This window comes from Aphis gossypii, chromosome 3 (genome assembly GCF_020184175.1).
Source record: "Aphis gossypii isolate Hap1 chromosome 3, ASM2018417v2, whole genome shotgun sequence".
NCBI classification, from domain to species: Eukaryota; Metazoa; Arthropoda; class Insecta; order Hemiptera; family Aphididae; genus Aphis; species Aphis gossypii.
Window position 1 is genome coordinate 48,169,954 of NC_065532.1, and position 12,635 is coordinate 48,182,588.

The 12,635-nt window shown below is 26.0% G+C and overlaps 1 protein-coding gene across 1 annotated transcript in view; it reads left to right on the forward strand.

Annotated features, from left to right (window-relative positions):
• LOC114120902 (rhodopsin-like) overlaps nucleotides 1-12,635 on the forward strand; it is a 108,598-nt gene that overhangs the window by 41,717 nt on the left and 54,246 nt on the right. The gene's annotated exons all lie outside the window — the stretch shown is intronic.

Consider the following 12,635-nt stretch of genomic DNA (forward strand, 5'->3'; position numbering starts at 1 on the left):
TCTTTGGTTCAAACTTCAGACCAAACCTAAACTACCAAAAAGTTTATACACTAATTAGTAATTATCAGTACTTATTAGGTGCATGTTTAAATCTACGATCTACTTCTATAAGTAATTATGTTATTATATTTAGGAAAGTATAAAAAACTACCAACAGTTGATCTCAATATATTTTACTTTAAATAGGTAACCGAAAATATTTAAATTACATTTTTAAAATATAAAATTACTATGAAATATACGGAACATAAAATAATTAACTACTGAATTGGTTTCAATTGCGATACTTGTGTTGGTTTTTTTTTTTTTGTACCCACATATTATTTATTAGTTTATTACTAAAAACTTTATTGAGAGCTATATTATTAAAAATCTAAAAGCGCAGATTTCTCGAATCAATTGAATAATTTGAATTAGTTTTCTTTTTGTAATACATTGAGTCAGAATAATATATTATTATTGTGATAAGCACTCAAGTATCCATCGGTCAAACTATCGTAAAAAAATGTACATGATATAACCATATAGGTATGAATGAATCGGGAGAAACTTAAGCTTAATTTTAACAACAAGGGTCTGTCGGTCAGTCAAACTATTGTAAAGAAAAAGGTTCATAGTAGTTATAAATGAATAGATACAAACTTATATGTTATTATATGTACAACGGTACAACTCAACTCGTGTACTTCAATACACCCTACTAGGAAAATATTATTACCGAAAATCCCGACAACTGAACATTAAAGAAATAAATATCATACCTTATTATGTTAATATTTATTTTTAGATTTCTAAAAAGAATAATATTCTTTACAGTAATAAGTTGTTCATATAAATTACAATATTTTTAAAAGTAAACATTAGTTGTTTTTTTTTTATAAATATATATTATAAACAATTGTATACATCTATCATGATAACATTTATAATACATAACTATTTTCCGGTTCTCTATTATTATAAAAAACAATTTTAATGAAAAAAAAAATACAATTATTTTAAAGGTAGAAGAAATAATACTCAGTGTTTATGTATATTTAACGAAGGTGAGATGTATAAAACCTTATTTTATTCATTTAAAAATGGAATGACGATGTACGATTTTTAATAATAATTTGTATTACAAAATATTTTTAGATATTTGTATTAGCATTATAACACGATGAATAATTTAATAATTAACACATTCAAATATACTGGAACGTCTAACCTAAGACATACAAGTTTTAGTATTGAAGTACTTACTACTTGGCCGATCCTTGAACAAAATTCCGTATACTAAAATAATTCAGATTATTCATTCATTGAAGTTTTATTCTAAGATTTTTTTTCTGGTTTCAGTTTTAATAGTGGTTTTTGGAGGTGCAATCTTGGGCAGTCGCAGAGGCATCATTTGAGGTACAGGGGCTTGCACTCGTATTAACTTTAACTTTTTTTTTTTTAAATACGCCTTCTTTGGCCTGCCAAAAATAAAATATAAGCACGAATATACTTAAGTGATTTAAATCAGATATCGATTCATAATGTAGTTTCATAACTCCATGGTTTGCTATTAAATTGAATTGAAGTAAAATAGCAAGTAGAAAAAATGTATAAACATGAATTAAGTGGATTGTATACTTTGCCATTGTGAGCAAAGGTGCCTAATGCCCTAGCCCCTAATGCTCATAGAATATATTTCAAGTTTTATTTAACTAGGTATAGTGAAAAAATATATAAATAATATCAAGTTATTTATTTTATTATTAATAAGGTGCTTATACCCATAAATATATTTAACGAGTGTCAAATCACTGATAACCACAAAATAAATACATTAAAAGTACACATAATTAAATTAAAACGTTAACAATGATTATACTTTCATACTAATACGTGATATTATCTAAAATAAATTACACAACTATTCTATAGTGGATATGTCTAATAATGAGGAAAGGCAATGAGGGTAGCTATGGAAATTGATTTTGAAGGAAATAGAGGAAAATCAAAGAAAAGCTGATTAGATAGAATAGAGAATGACATGAAAATAGCCAGTTTGAATATAGAGGGACAGAACATTATATTGTGAAGGGCAATGGTTACCGACCCCATAATATAATTGAGTAGTTAATAGAGAAGGCAAAAAAGAGAAAACAGATTAGGTATGTCTTCCCTTGACATACCTAATTTAATTTATATTTAATTTTGTGTACTATTTAGAAAAAATTATCAATTTAAATAACAAAAACAATATTTAACCATGTGTAAAATTGTCAAGTATAATAAAGGTTATAATTTTCAATCAATATAAATCAATTATTATAGTTTGAAGTGTTTAAACTAAAAGGCATTTAAAATGTCTTTTCTATAAGTTATACTTTCAAAGGGAAAATAACTAACATATTATAACTTCTAATATTTACTTTCAAAATTATTTGACCTAAATGAGTAATAATTAATTATAAAATGGTTAAATGCAGAATTTAATAACCTAACTTGGATTACATCTAGTTAATAATACAGTAAATTAGTAGTTAAAATAAATAAATACCTATGCACATTATATATTATAATTTATAATATATTTGATAGTAATTTTTAATATACAAAAAAAAAAAAACAAATAAACCTACGGTATATTATATATTTTATGATCAAAGAAAATAATTATTAAGTAAATGGACAAATAAATTAAAATACACAAATAAAATGTTGTACAATAGAAAAACGTTGCAATTCTTACCATCAACAGTTTTTGCTTTGGTTACAGATAGAAATTAGTACAATAACAATATGCCCAAGTGCATTTTTACAAACAAATTAATTGACAGTGATATTAGTTTTTCCAACATAAGACATTACTTTTTATGTTTCTAAAAGACATTATTAAAAAATAAAATCAAACAGAATAAATCAATATACCTAACTTAACCAACGTCTTGTGCGTTGAAAGTAAGACATAAGAATCAAACATAACAACATTAAGATGTTATAATTTTATAAATACAAATAATAATCTCAATTATAATTCTATAATTAATTAAAATTTTAAATGGGTGTCCAACATAAATTACAAATTTAATACAAAACGAATTTGCATCCATAGAGAATCATATGGAGGTTGACAAACTTTCTCTCCCTCAGTTCATGGACAGTCCATAGGCAAGCAATACTTATCAAATACCCACAAACTATAATTGGATCATAAAGTTCCACAGGGTGAAGTACCTACTCATAGTATTAAAAATACCTCAATGTTATAAATGTATGAATCTCAGCTCAAATGTCTCAAAAAAAAACATTTCTAATAAAAATTTTAATATACTGTGAATAATTTCATTTTTCTTTAATTCTATCAGGGATATTTTTTTGGTAGACATTTTTACCATAACCGATCAATCATACTATACAAAGACAAAGTAATGCATTGTACTGTGCAAAGCATAGGGATAATTTGGGGGTGCTAAACAATCAGTTAAGGTCAATTTTTTCTAACAACATAAGCCATGCTGAAGTAGGTTAAAATGACACATATTTATAATTTTACCTAATGAGAGCAATAAACTAATACATGTATCTATTTTGCTTGATCTAATGTATTAGAGGAAATAATGTGATATATACATTACACTTACAATAAATGAGTTAAAAAATAACATATGAACAAAATTCAATACCTACTAAAATATTAAATTGTTAGTGAGTAATGTACTTGCATAGCACAGGGCATAATAACAATAAGTGTAAATATACTAAGTATCATGGTTGATAAATTAAAATAATATAATAATTAATAAGTACCTACCTATCTAATAACTATTTTAAACTTTAGAGTTTTAAATAAAAATCATCTATAGGTGCAACAGTTTAAAATACATACTATAAATATTAGTACCTATATTACAATTATATTTAGGTGAAATAATAAATAAAAAATATACATCCTGTGCAATTTTTTACAAACTCAATGTTAAAGAATTAATTTACTTACTACCTACAATTACTATAGTTTAATGTATCAAAAGAATAAGTGTTTATGTTGATGTTATGATGTGTATGGATGTATAAAATATGAATACATTTCTAGAGGGATAGTAGCAGTCAATAAAAAACAACCTAGCATAAACATATTATGTGATATTTAATCACTTACTCAAGACAGTACTGCTCTGTTAAACAAACAATGACGATTTACGCCTACTATAGGGTCACGACTAGGGACAAAATGCCTTGAACATAGCTTAGAGGGAGCCAATATTTGTTGCGCTTTTATATACCTATACCATTATTGTTAGTGAACAATAAATTTCATTTGAAACCGAATGCAAACATTGTATAATGAATACTTTTAGTACATAACTGGGGAGTAATAGTTAATTGTCACTATGTTATGTATATTAATAAAATAATAAATAAATACCTGTGAAAAGAAACTTCTTCAACACCATTGACGTTCCCAAAGATCACACATAGTTTAACTATAGTAATTGGCTTAAAAAGCGTCGTTTAAAAAGTATTAAATAGGAAAATATCATGAACTTTAAAAAAAAAAAACAAATTAATTTAACACATTTCTTAATAAAAATAGAAAAAAATATGTATGATATATTATATTGTATATAATTTATTACAAAAAAATATAATAAATAATAAATAATTCTTTAGTGTAAAACTAAGAATATTATATACCTACATAATAGTTTCTAGTTTATTATAATTTACATAATACATTATTCATAATAGTATAATATTAAACATTATTTAGACTACCTATACGGGCTATACGTCTATAGTAAGTTGGTAGTTGGTCAAACGTCTATTATTATTGTTATTATTTATTGTTGTGATAATACAGGACCTGGGGAAAACCAAATGTTGTGAGTTATTTTTAGAAATGTTGTCATTATTAATGGTGTATAGTGTGTACCGTAAACAGAACTCAAATAAATGTTAAGTCGTAAAAACAAAATATACGCGAAAGAAAAATGCAAGTTTACGCTCGAACTACAAACGTCATATCGGAAATTTTATAAAAAGTCTATTAAACCATTTATTATAAATACTTTTGTAGTATTAGCAGGTATTTAAAATCACTTATTAAACATCCAATTGTTAAAAAACTCGACATTATCGGAATACCACGAATAAACATCGAGGAAAGACTAGCGTAATAATTCTGTATAAACTGGGTGTAAATAAAACAAAATGTGCCAATTGAACGCATATACCTCATGTCTCATGTAGTCATATGACTATAATGAATATAAATTTACGTATATAATATTATATAATATAATAATTATAAAATATATTTTATAATATTATGCTGATTAAGTTCGTAAATAATAAAAATTGTACTCGCCGGTCTCCAAAATGTCGAACGAGTTGAAAAAAAAAGGATAAAGACAAAAAAATGGAAAGAAGAGAATAGAGAAGTGAAATGAAAAATGTATGCAAATTAGAGTATAGGCATACCACGAATTTAAATATATTCGGGTATGTCTTAATTCGTGATATACACCCTAACAATTAATACCCTAAATATCACCTTCATTGTTATTAATTACATGTGAATTTGTGTAGTAAATTGTAAATTTGGTAATACTGGTGTTATGTGTTGGGCATTGGCAGAAAGACAAAAGCAAGCGTCTTGGTCATAGATCTGGGTTCCTAACATCGGGCGACTTACGGGTCTTCATGAAGTAGTAGGTGACTGAAGTTAAGTCTACTATAACAGACACTTTTTTAACGTCTATAACAACGCTCGTGCTTGTATAACGTATACCCGAGGACGCCACACCGACGAAAATACCGTAAAAAAACATGACAATTTTGTTCCAATAATACGGCTCACTGAATGGTTTTAGAGCAAAATACCTTAATTAAAAGTCGTTGAAGAGAGCTATATCGGGTGACGTATGAGACTCGATTTTTGAAACTTAAATTTTTCATACCAATAATTATTCACGAGCAAATAAGTGAACAAAACAGAAAATGTAAGGTTATTAGTTTAGGTATATCGATTTTGAGAATGAAATATCGAAAATCGAGTATTACACGTCACCCGAAATAACTCTCTTCTACAATTTTTAATTATGATATTTTGCTTTAAAACCGTTTTGTGAGCCGTGTTATCGGAACAAAATTGGTATGTTTTACAGTAAAAAAAAAAGTCGTAAATTGTAATTATTATGGCCGACGTGTGCTGCTCTCGTTTTCTAGCGGCAGAATTTGTCCCTTTCTCTAGGTACGACAACAACGCCGCGCCGGCACGCTGCAGGTGAAAATCAGTCGACCGGTCTGTTATCGGCGCAAGTCGTTGCATTATTTCTATTAATTATATCTAATGTAATATTATATATTTGACGCGGTTCCGCGAAATAGCCATTTGTAAATTCAAGCGGCCTTTACGCGGAAACCGTCAATTGGCGACGGACGACGCCGACCCGGCGACACGCGCGTCTGAAACCCACGACTAGCCGATACCGCGAACCGGTCCGTGTCCGAATCAAGTCTTGTGATCTTCGCACACACGGTATTACGATAACTTTTAAGTTTTCCACGAACCACGATTCTATTTCTGTTTAACAGTTTGACACACGCACACGATTCGCTCATCAACAACACTCAATAGATTTTGCACGACTGTATTTTTTTTTTCAAAGCCAATATTAAACCACCACACCGCAACACCCCAATCGTTTGTTCTTTTATTTTCATCATTATTTGTGTCATCAACGCGTCATTCTACTATAATATATGGGTACGCGTCATACTACCAACAGTAAATTAATTAAGCAATCGTTTTCTGGAAATTTGAACATTCTGAACTCAATTAAGTTCACCATTTAGTTTATCAATAATTACCTATCATCCGATAATGATTTTACTAACTAATAACTACCGAGTATAGGACATTAATTCACTATTTTTCATTTTTTTTTTAAAGTGTCAACTATTATGATAATAACAATAATATGTTGCTTTAGATAATTAAGTTTATTAGTTATTAATAGATCAGAAGAATAGAATTGGGTGGAAGGCGAAGGCAAAGAAGAAGACTGCCCAGAGATGCAATCATGCAGGTGTCCAGTTAACAATTTTAAATCTCAATTCTTCATCTACGATGAATATAAATAGCTAAGACTACGAATAATGTACAACAAACATTCAGAATGCCAACTGCGTCAAATATGGGTATATTGTATCCCGTAATTTTGTGTGTCACATTTCACGTAAACAATATAATGTCTAAATTGTTTTGCACAATTCCAGGTAAAAGACCGAAAAAAAGTAGATGCAGCACTGAGATAGATAAGATATGCTCGTATTTCGTAGCCATTCTCACAATGATATAAAAAACGAGCCGTCCCAAATCCCGCTTCCCCCACCATCGAAGGGCAAAACATTTCATTGTTACATACGATGGACGTGTAGTTTTTTATTATTTTCGTTCATAATTCTTAATTTATTTGAATTATTTTCTTAATTCTTTAACAAATTAAATGTAGTAGTACTTAGTCATTATCTTATTGTATTACCATGATTATATTTGATAATTTAATGATGTGGAAAGAGATCAAATTTAACAATAAATTAAAATCACATAGAAAACCTATAGATAAATTTATTGTAATTTAAAATGAATAAAATAACATATATTTTATAACAGTATATATTTTATTATTTTTACAAAAGTACAAAATAATTGTATTTACATATTGTATGTCTTCTGTGCGTGTATACATCATTAAACTCCTCAGGAGAGCTGCTCAAGCAGGGATTTTGAAATGTACAATGGACATTTTTGTTAATAAATGGTTTCTCTTGGTTAACAAACATTATTCAATCAACATTTTAATCTAAAATAAAATTACATGTTATTTAACAATGTCTGTCGGGTCAACTAATTAATATAAATTTACAAAAACAAAATCAATTTAAAAAATGTACGAGCAATGAGCTCAAAAATTAATAGTGGCGATGAAAAACGGCGATTAAAAGAAATAGAATTACTTAAAAAAAGCAGGAACTAATTTAAATTTATTATTGTACATCTAATATTTTCTAATATTTTTATATTTTTTTAAATCTAATTAAATATTGCCGGCCCGTCCTAAACAATTCTGCATATTATTAGACAATTAGGTAATTAAATTGTTTTATATACTGCAAGAAGTGCAAGGTTAGAATTAATAGTAGTTTTTTAAAATTTTAAAACATTATTTTTAGTTTATTTGTATAAATTATTAATTAGATAGGTACCTATATATTAATAGGTATTAATTAAAAATTATCATTAAGACTGCTTGATACATTTAATCGACAAGGTGTTTAGTATCTTTTTATTTTATCAAAAAACAGAAATTAATGAATACATTAAAACCATAATTATTATTATAATACAAAATTTTTAGTATAATCTTCACAAAGTTATAATTTCAAATAGTAGGGGGCTGAATTAATAAATAAATACTACCAATATTATATTCTTATGGGCCATTATAATTTTAATTTTGTTATGTTGTGGCAGCTGATGGCTTATTGTCTTTTTACTTTTTAGTAGTATGAGATAGATAATTTACTTTTATAAGCTTTTGATCAAATATCTCAGCGATTATGAATGAATATGAAAATAAATCATTATTTACAATTCTATCGTATTTTGCTGTGTAATAATGGGATGTTTTGTACTTCGACGGTGGGGGTAACGTCAAACGCGACGGCTCGTTTTTACGGTCGAGTCCGTGCTCCACTAAGTATAATATAATATCTTATCTATCTCAGTGAGATGCAGCGACATCAGTCTGGTGGTGACGACAAACATTCCATTTTTTTTCGGCTCATTGGCAAATGTAGAAAGTAGAAACTGGTATTAAGACATTTTATTATTTTAAAAAGATACTTTTGTTACCTATAATTTATTCATTATTGTTATGTAAATTATATTCTTTTTAGCAGTATTTGGAGATAATAAGCTACTAAATATTTACTATTTTTGAATTTATTCCGAAATTTAATTTGTTTTGTATTTATATTTTTTAAATGAATAATTTTTTATTTTTTTGTTCTCATATACATGTGTTTTTATTAGACATGGCATAATGTACATGTATAATTTAATTAAATAATATGGAAACCTAACTTTACATGCCTAAAGGGAAGCGTAAGTTCATGTAATTATTCAAATGACTTCTGACATTAAATATTACCTGTATAAGAATTATATAGCCTAAAGATAAGTAAATATTAATCATCTTTCTATAATATTATCATCAATAAATCACTTAATTAACTTAGAATAATGTGTGTTCAAAAAAGTCAACTTATGAGTGCTAGTAACATTCTATTGGTTAGTAATTGCATAGTTTTTAGCTTTTTGAAATAATATTTCTTACAATGTACTGTGCGTCCATACCTATTAATTTTATACTAAACTACTATAATAACATTTTCATAAACATTTGTTTACATGCATACCAGGTTTCTATAAGTTGTAATATAGCTCAAAGCTGTGAAAGCTGTGTACAAATGTTAAAGGTATCACCACTAACTGTATTGTATAAAACTTAAAAATAACATGAAGTTTACCTAATATGCATTATCAAAATGGCTGTTATTAATTAATTAAGTTTGTGAATTGTTGAATATGTGTAATGTGAATAATACAAACAAATAACATAACAACTTATAAAAACATTTGAATCAATCAAGTAATAGGTAGGTATTATACATCACACACAAAAGCTACTAACTGAGAATTTCTATAACACCATTCACTATTCAGTTCAAAACTGAGGAAAAGGCCAATATTATTCATTAGTCACTACTAATAGGATAGTTTTAAGCATACACCACTCAAACAACTGCATTATTTTTTATTAAATAATAATTAATAATAAAAAAAAAATTCATCATGTCAACCTATTAAACAATAATGTAAGTAAAATGAATAAAACAATACACTGCAGTAGTTTCAATATTTATACTTATGCTACTTGTATTCAAATAATCAAATATACATAAATTAAATTACTATATATTTGTATATTCTGCAAAAGTATGTATGTAAAGGTCTAGTTATTAAAAATACATAATATACAAACATATATACTGTAGTAAACAATTCAATATAGGTAAAAAATTACCTAATATTCATAAAGTCATAATATTGGATTGTATATATTCTACTCCGTAACATGTGTGTAAATGTGTAATAATAAGGTAAGTAAAGGTGTAAAGTATTACAATATGCCTTTATAATATTTACATTTATATTGTAATACAACAAACTTAGTACTTACATACGAACATCGAACACATTATTGCATATTGTGTACATTATCTTATAATATACTAAAAATAGTCATTATAATAACTGTGTAAGTGTGTGTATATACAAAAATGTATAATGTATATTAAAAAGTAATTGCTTCTTATTATCTACCTTCATATTATTCACCTCTATTGTATTTATTAGCAATAATTGTATCTAGTTATCATCTTAATTTTTAAGTTATATGTTCTTGCTTCTACCTGCCTGTCTGTTTATGAGAACTTATGTCTAACACCTATTGACAACTGTTAGAATTAAGAACTGATACCAAGCTTCGAGCACTGAAGACTGTTTCTAAGCTGCAACAAATTCTCCATTAAAAATTAATTTACCTATGCGATTCTTATAATTATTTGTGAAACTAAAATAGTATAAATATTCTTATATAATTTATTTGTCTGCAATAATTTCCATAAATCATATAATATATTACATCCATTTGTACATATGTTTATCATAACATGAATACCTACTCTATTTGAATGTACCAAATGCATTCAATTTAAAAAAATAATTTAAATGCCCATACTATTGATATTTTATAAATTATTAAGTATCATATTATAAAAAACAAAATACATTATAGCAATATTGCTGCAATTATATATATGTATATTTAAATTTAAATGTATACATTTAGTCTAATATTACTCTATTTATTTATCCAGTATTAAGGATTTTTAGAATTCTAGGTGGTTCTTAAAAAGATTAAAATAAAATAATATTTTTATTATTATAACTGTTAATATAATATGTAAATATTAATTGTATGACTTTGGCATAAGCCATGGTTAAGTAATAAAGATACTACTATCTAAAGATACAAATATTATATTTTAATTGATGGTTTATATCATGAATAGAGTTTGAAATACTTAAGGTAATTATTATTTACACATAGAAAGATCAATTAAATGTCTATGAGTTATATGCTACAGACGTTGAAAAATTCCTTTAAAATATTATCTGTAAAAGCATAAGATTGAAATTGTTTTAGTCAAGTTTGCCAGTTATAGTTTTTTACTTGTTTACAATTAATTAGCATTTCCCTGTGTATTAAAAGTCTTATTAATTACTAATTAGTATGTTTCAGTATTTCAATATATATTGATACACCACAAGTTTTGTGTATTCATTTTTTTTCCTGTCTTATTAATTGATACTGTTCAAATTAATTATTTCTGACGATGTCACTCATTAGATGACATAAATATTTTGCAAAAACATACATTACCTATTTTTATTATTATATGTCATATAATATAAATAATTAACAATTAATAATTATTAATTTGTAAAATGTATATAATACCAACATTATTTAGTCCTTAATTATATTTTTAAATATAAAACTACAACCTACAATACATAAACAAAAATAATTAATTAAATTAAATAACTTTCGAAAGACATATTCATTGTACTTAGTGTAATACCAAAAAACTACCAATTAATAAATGACTTCATATAAAGACATGTAATTAAATTACCAAATAACGTTAAGTGAAAAGTGTGACATAGTTAAATAACTAAATTATATGCAAATGGTTTTTGGGCGCAGAACAAGAAATGTTTAGCAACCTCAATTAAGCTAATCCGGGTATATTTAAGAACCTAATAAAACTAATTTGTTAGTAATAATTAAGTATCTAAAGGAAACAAAGTGTCTATTATTAACCATTTCTTACATCTGTTTAAAACATAGCTTCACTCAACCACAGAAAATAATTGAATATTGTTGTCTTTACTCTTTAACACAGAATTATACAATATAAAAATACAATATTATAGAATTATTAAACATTCTGACTTCAATAATAATTATGTTGTTTATTATATGTATTATATTTATGTTGTTTTTACAAACTGTTAACTAACTAAGTACCTCAGTATTCGGTACATAGGTAATAGGCACATGTTTCTAATATTTAGTTAGACATTTAGGATATCATCCGATTGATTTATTAGATTTTAAGTCAATATATGTTTATTTATTTAAATTATGAGAAAATTGGTAGGTTTAGCTGATATAGATAGGTAGTTTAATAGAAGTATAAAGATTAAATGTATACAATTACACCTATAGTAATCAAATACTAATTTAGCTCATACAAGTTGAAACAAATTAAATTTATAATAATATAGGTAATAAAAATAAAGAGATTAAAAAAAAATCTAATTTTATTTATAACACTGAGAAAATTATTAAATCTATACACCATTAAGCATAAAGATTAAGAAATATAATATTATATAGCTTGTTGACATATCTATGATAAAAACCATTCAAAATCTTCAGATTATGTTTATTTTAGAA